Here is a 13,560-nt window from a genome sequence, read left to right as displayed (position 1 = left end):
AGCCAAACGAGGGGGTGTGTGAAGAAATTCATGTGGAGAGCTTGCTTTATGTGCCCTGGAATCTGGGGATATGCAGAGGGTGTTGACTCGAAATCCCAGGGCAGACCACGTGGTGACAGGGAAAAGAGACTGAGGGAGAGGGAAAAATGAAAGAGGGAGAGAGATTGAGAAGCATGGAGTAAATGTGTCAGGTTCTCCCAAAACAGATGTGCCCTCCCCCAAAGGGAGCCAGCCTGCAGCCATGTTGACAGGGTGTCCTACCAGAAAGGGATGGAGGGGTGAAGAGACCCAGCACTGGGTGGACAGCTGAAGCCCCCCGGCTCCTGTGTCTGTGGCCAGACAGAGGCCACATCACCTGCCTCACAAAAGCCCGGGTGGTTGGAGGTCTGCACCAGGAGGGACTCAGCAATCAGCTAAGGTCTGGAGAGAAAAAGGAGCTGTATCTACTGCCCCCTGGGCCCTGCAGTCATGTGCTACCCACTCCAGTCCGTGGTGTTGGGAGTTTCCCCTGCCTCTTCTCTTCCCTTCACCCACTGCTTCCGGAGGGACAAGAGCAGTGGGGAGGGTGGAGTTGAAGAATTTCAACTCTCCTTGCTCTTTGTAGGAAAAACAGCTGAGGCAGGCCCCAGCTGGGGGAAGGTCATTTAAATTGTGGAACAGATTAAAATGTAATGTTAGATTTGATGAGATTTTTAAATTTTTGAAATGAGATTGTTCTTTCTGAAAAGGACCAGAAACGCTTTGGGACCACATGAGATTTTTATTCAGGAGTGGGAAAGATCGCCTCCAAAGAAAATAATTATAAGGAATTTGAAGGGGGATGGTTGCTCTCGGTAATGGTACAACTGTGTCCAACAAATTCAATAAACTGATTAAGTAGTTTTTGTCATCCGTTAGAAGAAAAAAAATAATTGTTATTTCAAACCACAAAACTGCCTGTGGACACTTCTGGCTCTAAGGGAGTGGCACAAAATTTTTCTGGCATAGATTATCTTTTGTTTAGCAAAACATTTTGCTTATGATACAAAGGCAAAGCCCCTAAGCACTCGTCCGGAGCAAGGCTGTCATATGAAATTGTAACACAAGCCACATACATGAGTCACATCTGTCATTTTTAGTTTTTAGTAGCCACATTAATTGGGTAAAGTTACCTTAATAACATATGTTACTCAGTAGATTTAAAATGTTATCATTTCAGTATGTAGCCAATATAAGAACTTGTTGACAGGCTATTTTACATTTTTAATACTGTCTTCAAAATCTAATATTTACACCAATCTCAATTTGAACTGGTTGTATTTCAAGTGCTCAATAGCTATTGGGTTGAACAACACAATCTGGAGTTTTTCATGTCTAAATCTGCCTAAGAAATGAGCAGAAATACTAGACTCTGGAGAAGGTAGAAAGAGGGAAGGGAAGGAGGAGAAAGAGGGAGGGTGACCAAGAAAAGGATGGCCAAAGAGAAATTCTGAGTATATGGAGGGAACAAATGCTGTGTAAAAGCAGGAGGGTTTAGAATAGTGTGTGGCCCCTAGAAAGTGCCCTGTAAATGCTGGCTTGTATTACCTGAAAATCCTTTCACCTTGACATTGACCTACATCTTAGCACCCTTTAGGGTGATAGTAACTAATTATAAATTACATATTTACCTTCTTACAATTTTACTTCCAGCCCATCTTTTTGACCTTTGTCCAAAGGCTTTAATCCAGACAGACCCACCCCATATTTCTGAGAATTTATTATCTACTAATGGCAACAAAGAAAATAAATATGTTTGGTCTGATGTAACTCTTGATTAATGAACCATTGCTGTTTCCCAGTTATTATTACTTATTTTTGTCTAAATTTTTACATTTTTCCAGCAATGAATACATAAAGGTCATTCAAAATATTTTAAATTCGTGCACTGAGGGGGGAAGGGGCGGTCTCCTCAGCCCCACCTGCACCCTCTCCAATCCAGGAGCCCTCAGGGAATGTCCTACTGACAGCTTAGGCCTGCTCCCCATGCTTCTCTGCTCTCTTTGGGGCCTGCCTGCTCCACACCATGGCGATGGGCAAGCAGGCCCTGCTGGGTGTTGCCTGCGGGCCTGCTTGCCTGCTCTTGGGTCGCCGTGGCTACGGCCAAGCAGGCCCTGCTGTCTGCTGTCAAGCTGCGCAGTCGCCCTTGCCTCCTAGGGCTGGCGATGGTCCTGGGAGCCTGCGGGCATGGTTTGTCGCAGCTGCCCTCCCCTCCCGGGGCCAGCGATAGTCCCGGGAGGCTGCGGGCCCATCCCCGGGACCCAGACCACTTGGCACCGCCCCGTCCCTGGCTTCTTGGCACCTGCGTATGCAAATTAACCCACCATCTTTGTTGGGTTAATTTGCATACTCACTCCTGATTGGCTGGTGGGCGTCGTGGAGGTATAGTCAATTTACATCTTTCTCTTTTATTAGTGTAGATCGTAGGATAAAATACCCTTAAAGTCTGTATTCTCATTTGTGCTATAATTTGATTCCTGTATTTGATAAAGTGTCTTAAATATGTAACTTGGCAGATAAAACATTCACCATCCACTGGTACAGTGCCCTGGAGTTCCCTTCTCCACAGGTATCTTCAGAGGTTCCATTCCAGAACACATAACAGGGACCCACAGGTCCTATGTTAAGTGAATATATACTGCATTGACTTCCCATGACCACTGCAACCAATTACCACAAATCTGTGGCTTAAAACAACAGAAATTCTTTCTCTCAGAGTCTTGGAGGCTGGAAGTCTACAATCAATACCACTGGGTCAAACTCAAGGTGTTGGCAGGGCTGTGCTCCCTCCAGAGGCTTTGGGGGAGAATCCATTCTTGGCTTCTCTAGCTTTGGGAGGCTTCCAGCAGTTCTTAGCGTGGTGCTGCATCACTCCAGTCTGTGCCTCTGTGATCATATCACCTCCTCCTGTGCTAGCTGTGTTTTCTACATTTTTTTTTTAGGTCTGTGTGAAATCTCCCTATTCCTTTCTCTTATAGAAACACATATGATCCCATTCAGTGTCCACCTGGGCAGTCTAGAAAGATCTCCCTGTGTTGGTTTCCTAGAGCTGCAATAATGAAGTACGACAAAAGCTAGATGATTTAAACAATACAAATTTATTGTTCTGAAGGTTAGCATAAATTTATTGTTCTAAGATCAAGGTGTCAGCAGGGTTGATACCTCCTGAAGACTATGAAGAAGAATCTGTCCCATGCCTCTCTTGTTTTCTGATAGTTTTTCGGCAACCTTCGGCATTCCTTGGCTTGTAGACACACCATCCTGATTTATGCCTTCATCTTCACATGGCCTTCTTCTTGTGTGCATGTCGGGCTCCAAATTTCCCCTTTTATAAGGATGCCACTTCAGTCCAATATGATCTCATCTTAACTAATTACATCTGCAACAACCCTATTCCCAAGTAAGGTCACATTATGAGATATATGAATTTCGGTGGACACAATTTAACCCATAACACTTCTGATATTAAGATCCTTAATCACACCTGCAAAGATCCTTTTATCATATAAGTCAGCATTCAGAGTTTCCAGATTAAGACCTGGTATCTATCTTGTGCTCCCATTATTCAGCCTATTCTGTATAAACATGGACATTTCTTGAGCGAATTTTTAAAAATTAGGAGAAGGAAGGGAAGGACAGAAGAAGGGGAGGTACAAGTTTTTACCAGGCACTGACTTCCTCCTCAGTGCCTATTCACCAAACTATCTCAGCTGCTGCCCTCTACTACTCGCCTCCATGAAGCACAGTGTCAGATGCCTCACACGACAGCCAGAGCCACGTTCACTGCAATGGGATCACTTCCCAAGCAAGAAAAGCCCAGTAAAATCGGATGCTCGTCCTGGATTCAACTCAGTGAATAATTCTGGGAGGTTGGCTAAGGCCCAGGTTTGGAGAAACTTGAGAAAGGTTTAGTTCCTTTACATCCACCATCTTTACATCAAAGGGGAAACAAGTGCTCCCTCGTGTTATCTCTTCTAATCTGAGGTATCCCAGGATGGCCCCCTGCTTTGTGGCCGGTACCCCTGTTTCTCAGACCAGGTCCTGGGAGGAACCTTCAACATCCTAAAATATCCTGCCTAACAAGAGTGTATGTGTATACTTTGGGCCTTGGGCCATGTCAGATAGTTTATGCTCACAATGTGGTTGATGGTGAATACCTGTTTTTGTTCACCTGGGATCCTGGGCCATGATGTATCAGTTTGACCTCTGGAGGGACTAGAGACTGAGTAGCCAGAGTCAATCATGCTCTGTGCCTGCATGACTAATCCCCTAAAAAACTCTGGACCCAAGGTTCAGGTGAGCTTCACGTTTGTACTTATCACACATTGTGGCTGGGAGAATTAAGAACTGTCCATGCAACTCCACTGGGAAAGAACAATTGCTTTTTCCTGGACTCCAGCCTACACGCTTTTTTTTTCCCCTCTGATGATTCCAATCTGTATCTTTTCTTTGTAATAAAGCATAACCCTAAGTATAACAGCTTTTCTGAGTTCTGTGAGTACTTCCAGACACCTGAGGGTGGTCTTGGAGACCCTTGAGACATTAGTACAAACTGCTTATAGTAATTTTTCTTCACAAATTAGAATTTTAAGCAGAATTTAAAATAATATCTACACATTCTATGAACTTATTATCATCATAGTTATGACATTCCCTAATTCTATTCAATAAACATTAAAAATATTTTATTGAACTTGCAAACTGAAAAGTTAAAGTATTAATACTGCTATATGATATAACTCTGTTGTAAAGCAAGCATTTTGAATTAGATATTAAAATCAAATTTGAAAGTCTACTGTTTTAACACTGATGAAATGATTTCTGAAAACCTACACTAAACTCTTTGAACTCTCCTGAGAAGGAATGATTTATATTTATTACCCTCTGGTAATCCTTAAATTATATATTAATAGATTAAAATGTTTGTGAATTTTTATATTCTATGAAACCTTAGTCATTCAAGTTTGGTTTTTCTTAATGTTTCCTAGGTTTTCTATCCAGTTAATCCTAGGCTGCCTAGGGTGGGCATGAAATATGAAATGCTTTTTGTAGACCATTAGCTTATCAAAATGTTAACACCAACTACATTGATTGGGAAGTTCTAAAGAAATACAGCCTGATTTAAATTTCTTAGAATCATTTCACAATGTCTGAGGTTCAGGTTGTATACTCACCAGGAATGTATGATAAACAAAATTTGGCCTTTGATTTTTGTAGCAGTTTTACTTCCTTTTTTCTCTTGGGACTGAAGCTTTCTGTAGTATTTATAGTTGAGCCATGGAATATAGGTGTCTGCTTCTGCTACACATCTTTTAGAAGGTATAACTTGACAGAGATGATGATATGGAACATGAAAATTATTTACTAACTAGAGGCCTGATGTACAAAGATTTGTGCAAAAATGGGCCTTTCTTCCCCTGGCCGGAGCTGCCTTTCCGCCTTCCCACGCTACCCAGAGGCTCGGAACAGCTGGGGTGGTGAGGAACTCCTGCGTCGTCACCATGGCCCTGGCCCAAGTCCCACCCCACCCCCGGCCACTCTGTGCCTGCATATGCAAATTAACCCACCATCTCTGTTGGGTTAATTTGCATACTCACTCCTGATTGGCTGGTGGGCATTGCAGAGGTACAGTCAATTAGCATGCTACTCTTTTATTAGGTAGATGAAAATATACTTATATTTATATTGTGATTTGTCATTTGCATCATGTTTAAATAGCTTAAAAATTATAGAAGTCATACAATACTTAATTGACCTTAAAATAAGAAAATCTTCAATTTTGAGAAACATTATTTAACTGGGTGGAATGGGAAAGTTCTTCATGAACTTTCATTTTATAGCATTTTTTTACATAAGAAATATACAAAAATTCCTATATAATAAAAGCCTAATATGCAAATTGTCCCCTCGGGCGGTCGTTTGACCGAGAGTTCTGACCACTTGCTATGATGTGTGCTGACCACCAGGGGGCGGCACGGAACATGGCAGGCATCAGTGATGTGGCGCTGACAGTGAGTGGCAGTGGAGATGCTGCCGCCCCCAATGGGCCCCGACGAGAGGGGGAGCAGGCGACACCAGGCCAAGGCTGTGTGAGCAGGGGCCTGATTGCCCTGCAGACAGCAACCAGCAGTGGTGGCAGCGGGGGTGGGGGGATATAAGGGGACAGGGCCGCCACTCGGCTCTCAGGCACTGAGGGAGCCAGGGCAGGGGGGGGTGGAGGCAGGCTGGATTAGTCGTCCTGAAGGCATGATGGTGGAGCAGGTAAGGAGGCAGCCCCAGGCCACAGCGGGGTGCCAGGCGGGGCTGCAAGGCTGTGAGGCTGGGGGTGTGAGCTGGGGCTCGATCCCCTCAGGCCACCCTGAGGGACCCCACCCATGCACGAATTCCTGCACCGGGCCTCTACTATATATATATTTTTAAAGGCCAAGCCACCTCAATACTAGAAAGGAGTAATGAATGATTTTTAATCTAGTTTACTTTGTAAAGGATGCTCTTTCCCTGTCTCAAATTCTAAGAGCTATTCATCACCTTTATAGCAAGTTTTGCTTAAATGTTTCACACATCAACCCAGTTCCATCCTTTTGGAAGTTCTTTGTGGTCTGTTTTATCTGCCAGTTCATGTTTCGGGGCTTGCAGTAGTTTGTTACATAGATACAACTCAAATTGAAACAAAACATTGTGATAATAAGTAATATTTATTCTGTACATTTTAAGCTAGAACTTCCGCTAGATACTTTACAGGAAATACTTAATTCTGAGAACAGAGAAGCTCGTTCACTCGTGCAGACTCACACAGCAAATGTCAGAGTTGTGAAGCAAACTGAGGCTAGACTGATGTGCTTTATTCTGTCATGGGCCAAATAATATACTCCCTTAAGTTAATAAGCAAACAAGAACAAAAATATAAACACACGCACCTAGATGCTCTAAGAATGCTTTCCATTATAAAATAACAACTTCAGTGTGTAAGTTCAAGAATTTAGAAATTGGTTTGACAGCCATTCAAGTTCATGTAGTAGGAGATGAATGACAAGTGCCCTTTCAATAACATCCAAATGAGAACTGCATCCTTCTCTGCCTGTGGGGCACTTTAGGGTCCTCCAGGAGAGCTCTGTGAGGACCTTTATTTCTATCGTTATAACTGAACATGCTGGTCTGGCCTGTACCTTTCTGCGTTATGTTATCAGTGGTTTTCATAAGCTTGCATGAATGTACCAGTAATTAATTTGGGTGGATGTATATGGTTTATAGTGAGCTGAAGCTATTCACATTGGTACCAAAAAATCACAAAGTTTGGCCTCTGATTTCTTGTAACCATATCATTGTCTCAGTTTTGCTGCAGTTTCCCTGGGTAGTGTTTTAGTAACTCCATTTTTCCACTACATAATTCCGTAACTTTAATAAACTCGTCTCCTGGCTGAGCAACATGTTAAAAATCCCATGCACAATTTCTCCCGAGCAGCACTTTATTGCCTGTTTTTCTGTAATGCAATATTAATATAAAATGATGGCACCTGTACTGTGGAGGCACTATTGTGCATTTACAATAATATTTATACAAATAATTAAACTTTCACTTTATTGAATAGGGCATGTCTATGCATGGGACCAAATTAATTGGGAAAAAAATTAAAAGACTGTATTGGCCACTATGGTCTCTATCTGGGTTTTCTCTGATTGGACTGCATGAAAATCTAGTTTCAAATATTGCAGCTGTCATCTGTACTTCATATCAAGGATTTAATCAAAATGACAGTGGAGAGCGTTTTTTGAATCTTCATTATTTCACCTATTAATTTTTAAAAGCAGCACATGTTGCAAGTCAATTGCATCCATAAAAATTTATTTATTGTGCAATTCCCTTCATACTCCTGGAAGCCAAGAGCAGATTCTGTGTATCCAATGCCTTCTATTTCTAAGCCACTCTCTTCACATTCATTTTTTAAGATAAATTATTTAGATGAAAGAAAGGTAATCCTGTTTGAATTCCACTGATTCTAATTCATAAGAACTGACCACATCAAGGAAATGTAAAATTTAGCATGAAAAAGAACTGCACACAGAAGCAATTACATGGTGAAAAATCACAGAAATGTAATTTATATTAAAAAGTGCAAAAGATTCTTGATCAATCCCATCACTTCTCTGATCTCGGTAACCTCACATTACTCTCTGATAGAGTTCCGGAACAGGCAGGACCCACCGATGCCTTTTATACCACTGACCTCGCAGTTAAGAACTATACAGGCTCCTTTATATACAGACAGCACATCTTGTGACTATGTACTGCTAAATATATTTGCACTTCAGTTTCAGAACTGATTTTGGATTTGGTCAATCTTTGTTTCAATCCTAATCCTGGCTCTACTAATTTATAGCTAGCTATGTTTTCTTGAACAATATTTAATCCTCTGAGTTTTGGTTATCTTCTCTCTAACATGTAGATTACAAAGTTTATTTAGTAATTTTTTTAAAGAATTAAGCAAATATGAATAAGATAATATTTGTAGAACCACTTATCATAATATGCCATTTCCACTAACTGGCATTATTTATTCTCTATCCAACATTGATTGTTACAATTAGTACCTCTGAAATCCAAAGGAAAATTCATGACTTTTAAATAGTCGTTTGAGGTGCAAAGTAATGATATGAAACCTGATACCAATCAAACACAAGGCCCATATTCCCTCCAATATGTTGCCTGTCTCTCACTACATGTTTGTATTCCCTAGGCCTAAAATATCCTCTCCCTAATATCCGCAGATCAAAATAATAATAATTTCACCCAATGCCACTTACGGTTTTACAAACTAAAATGAGGAGAGTGGGCTGTATGTGGGTATTGGACAATCCCCTGGTTAGCGACTGCCAAGTGGCCACTAGCCAGGCTTCCATGTCCAGCTGGCTCTATTCTGCTAAGTGCAACAAAAGAATAAACTGTTTTTAAACAAGGATGAAACTCCATACCTCTTCGGACACCTCCTGCCACTTGACACCTCCGTCCTAATCATGTAAAAAATATCAGATTGCTCTAGCTGGTTTGGCTTAGTGGATAGAATGTTGGCCCGAGAACTGAAGGGTCCAGGGTTCGATTCTGGTCAAGGGCACATGCCTGGGTTGCAGGCTTGATCCCCAGTAGGGGGTGTGCAGGAGGCAGCCAATCTCATCATTGATGTTTCTATCTCTCTCTCCCTCTTCCTTCCTCTCTGAAATCGATAAAAATATATTTAAAAAAATATATATATATATCAGATTACTTATCTAAGCAAGGAAAATTCACAATATATCTTAATAATATTCTTCTCATTTTAAAATTTAGTTTAAATACCAAAAATAATAATTATATCCACTGCCATAGGATGAACCATCAGAGAAAAACAACTAGGCATATAAAAATTTAGCATTCTGAAAGAGAGGAACCATTTTGAGCATTCAGAACATATGTTCTCCAGTGAATCACAATTATTACAGGAAATTGGAGACAACTTTTTAAAGCTTTTAGAGATTCTAAATGAGGCTCAAGTAAATTTTATACTGACAAAAGATCTTGATATAATGATACAGTTTGGGAGATTTAAAATAATAATTGCTGAACTAAAACAAATTAATTGTTCCCAAGGAAAGCATATTAGTAATGTTGGTAAAACCAAATTAGTCCATTAGAAGACCAGCAATCAGGTGAAGAAAAAAAAATTGATGAAATGTAATGAGGGAAATATGAGTAATGAAGGCTATATTTATATGATCCAATGAATATGTAATTTGAATTTTAGGAGGGGGCAATAGAATTTACAGGGGGAAAAACAGTAATAAACTAAACCATACAAAAGCATTACCTGAGATGATCAAAGACCTGTGTATTATTTTTCTATTGCTGCTAAACAAGTTACCATAAACGAAGTAGCTTAAAACAACACAAATGTATTATCATATAGTTATGTTAGAACTTTGACACATATCACACTGGGATACATCAAGGTGTCAGAAGACTGCATTTCTTAATGGAGCCTCAGGGGGAGAATTTGTTTCCTTGCCTTTTCCAGGTTGTAGAGGTTACTCACATTCCTTGGCTCGTGGGCCAGCTTCTCTTGTGATATCTCTTTTAACTACATCTGGAAAAAGTTCTCCGTGAGGGTCTCCCCATCTCAAAGTCCTTCACACAATTACATCTGCAAAGTCCCTTTTGCCGTAGGAGGTACCATCGTCACAGCTCCCGGGAGGTGGGATGTGGACCTATATTCTGCCAACCTGTGTGTCCATATGGAAAGAGTGCAGTGAGTGCATGGCATATACATACATTACAAGCATAAAGAGAAAATTAACAAGCATCAGCTTTTAAAATATGATTAACATAGAAGAAAAGGACAACCTTAGCATAAAGCCTGTGAAACACCATGATTCAGAAAACTATTTTCGCGTGGTTGCGGTGTGACAGTGCCCCGCGTGGTTGCGGTGTGACAGTGCCCCGCGTGGTTGCGGTGTGACAGTGCACCGCGTGGTTGTGGTGTGACAGTGCACCAATCTCAGTGGCTCAACGCAGTGAAATTACTTGCTTATGTAAAACCCAACAAGTGTTTCTGAGCTCTGGCTTTCCTTGCTCTCATTCAGAGACTCGAGGGCTCCTCTTTGAGCTCCATCTTCTTCTTGGTCTCAAGAGTCTTCTCCTTTCAAAGTCAGTAGATAGGGAAAAGGAGGGTGGAGAAGCTTGTGAGTTTTTTTTTTTCTTTTTCCCTTTAATCCTCACCCAAGGATATGTTCCTATTGCTTTTAGAGAAAGGAGCAGGGGGGGAGAGGAGGGGACAGTGAGAGAGAGAGAAGGAGAGAGAGAAACATCAATGTGAGAGAGAAACATCAGTTGGTTGCCTCCAGTAAACTCTCTGATCAGAGATCAAACCCACAACCTTTGGTGCAATGGACAATGCTCCAACCAACCGAGCCACCTGGCCAAACAGTGAGATATTTATGGGGCAACCATGATGTGATATCCATAGCTTCCACCCAGCATTTCATTACCCACATACCATGGTTTAACTGCCTAGAAGCTTGTAAAGGTATGCCCAGGAGGAACAGAAGTGAACTTCATTAGAAACACAGTTATCTGTGTGCTCTCCCTCTCAGGAGCACACCCAGGCCTTTCCTGTTCCCCTTTCTTCCCACCCGAGGCAGGTTACCTTTGGCTTTCCCTCTCCTAAGCTCCAAGGGCCCTTCTTCTGCTTCTGTAACTTGTTCCTGAGCCTGCACAGCCCAGCTGGCTCACTTCTCTTACCTCTGTAACTTTTTAAATAAACTTTCTCTTATAATTTGAAAAACAACAACAACAAAAGCCATACTTATCTCAATAGATAGTACATATGGCTTTCTTAGGGTAAAAGATGGATTTCCCATAATTCTATTTACTGTCCAATTAACATTCACTTTAGGACACACCCAAATGTTTTCAGATATATAAAGAATTATTTGCCATACCACATATAAACTCTTCCTGAAAAATTACCTAAGAAAATCAACTAGATTAATATCAGGATATAGAACTTATAATCAGAAATCACATATATGAATTTTTTTAAATACTCCAAAATTTTTCCAGAGTAGGAATTGAATAAGCTATGATTTTGGGCTCTCATGTAGGAAAGCTAGAGTATAATATCTGAATGATCACATATAAACAAACAAAACATGAACTACTTGATAATTACAAAGTTCTGTGGTGAAGAGTGTAGACATCCTTAGAGACCATTACTCTGCAGGAGCCTGGGTGCAAATTTGACTTTACTTCTTACTAGCTATGTAACTTGGGCAAGTTACTTATCCTCCTAGTACCTTTTTTATTTCCTGCAAATAAAATTGAAATAATATTAATTCCTATTTTATAAGGTTGCTCTAAGAACTAAATTAGGTCATTCATGTAAATAATAATGGCAACCTTTACCAAGTACATTCTAAGTATCAGGAACTTTTTATATATTATTTAAATATTTGTTACATCATGCTATTTTTATTATTTAAGGTAACTCATATCAAATAAAATGAATATAAAAATTGTAGAGAATCTAGAAAAATAAAATATAATTATAAGTATGCTTATATAATCTATATAAAAGAGAGTAATATGCAACTTGACCGAACATTGGAATAACTAGAATGACTGCTCAACCAGTCGCTATGAGGTGCACTGACCACCTCTTGGTCCTCCCTCCACCCACCCCCTGGCTGGCAAGCTCCGATCACCCAATGGCGAACAGGGAACCAGGGGTGGGTGGCAGCAGGGGGCAGGGCTGGCTGCCAGCAGCCGGGGAAGATGGCCCTGATCACAGGCCAGGCCTAGGGACCATACCCATGCACAAATTTTGTGCGCTGGGCCTCTAGTCCTATATAATAAAAGAGTAATATGCAAATTGACCCTAATGGTGGAATGACTGGGAATGACTGGTTGCTATGACGCGCACTGACCACCAGGGGGCAGACACTCGACACAGGAGCTGCCCGTGATGATCAGTGTGCTTCCACAGGGGAGAACCACTCAGCCAGAAGCGGGCTCATGGCTGGCCAGTGCAGCAGCAATGGCGGGAGCCTCTCCCACCTTTGTGGCAGTACTAAGGATGTCCAACTAACCGCTTAGGCCCGGTCCTTGCGGGGAGTGGGCCATCCCCCGAGGGCTCCCAGGCTGCCAGAGGGATGTCTGACTGCCAGCTTAGGCCCTATCCCCCGGGGAGCAGGCCTAAGCCATCAGTTGGACATCCCCCAAGGGATCCGGACTGTGAGAGGGTGCAGGCTGGGCTCAGGAACCCCCCCTTTCCCGAGTGCACAAATTTTCGTGCACCAGGCCTCTAGTGTATTTATGCATGTATTGATATTTTAAAATCTATATATATATACTATTTTTCTCTTCAGAAATGCCAGTTCTGGTATTTAACCAATGCACTGAGTTCTTAGCATCAACAACTTTCTTTTCAACTTCAAGAAATTGTATATGGTTATTTTACAAATCCACCTTTATCTTTCTTAGAGTGTCCTGTTCATCTTCGTTTAAGTTCCTTTCTTTTTCTCATTTTAATCACAGCTATTTTCTAGTTTCTTTCATAGGTTTCTGCAATCTGAAGTTCATCCTGTCTTAATTGTCTTGTTTGTGGCATCTGCTAATTCCACCTTATAATTTGTTTCTATGTAATTTATAGCTTTTCTCTGGGAGCTGGTGGTCTTCAGATCTTTACTTCGATGTTGTTGATTTGCTTTTCTTGTGGGCCCTGAGGTGGGACAAGCTGCCTACAGAGCACTCTGAGCTTGTGCTTATTCTATAAGGTACAGTGGCCCTCGACCCGTTTAAAATATTAATTTCTTATTTGTTTCTAAATTACACAAGTGTCATATAAATTTGGGCCTCACAGATCAACTTGGTAAGGTTGATGTTTTGACTTTTTTTCTTTTCACTCTATGCTCTAGATACAGGTGAGCTTCCTTATCCCTTCCTTCCTTCTCAACAGAAGAGGACCACTGGTGGACCCTGCCTTATACCAGTGGGTCAATATTCACTCTACCAGT

Source organism: Plecotus auritus (genome assembly GCF_963455305.1).
Source record: "Plecotus auritus genome assembly, chromosome: 4".
In the NCBI taxonomy this organism is placed as follows: domain Eukaryota; kingdom Metazoa; phylum Chordata; class Mammalia; order Chiroptera; family Vespertilionidae; genus Plecotus; species Plecotus auritus.
This window is presented reverse-complemented; position numbering follows the sequence as displayed.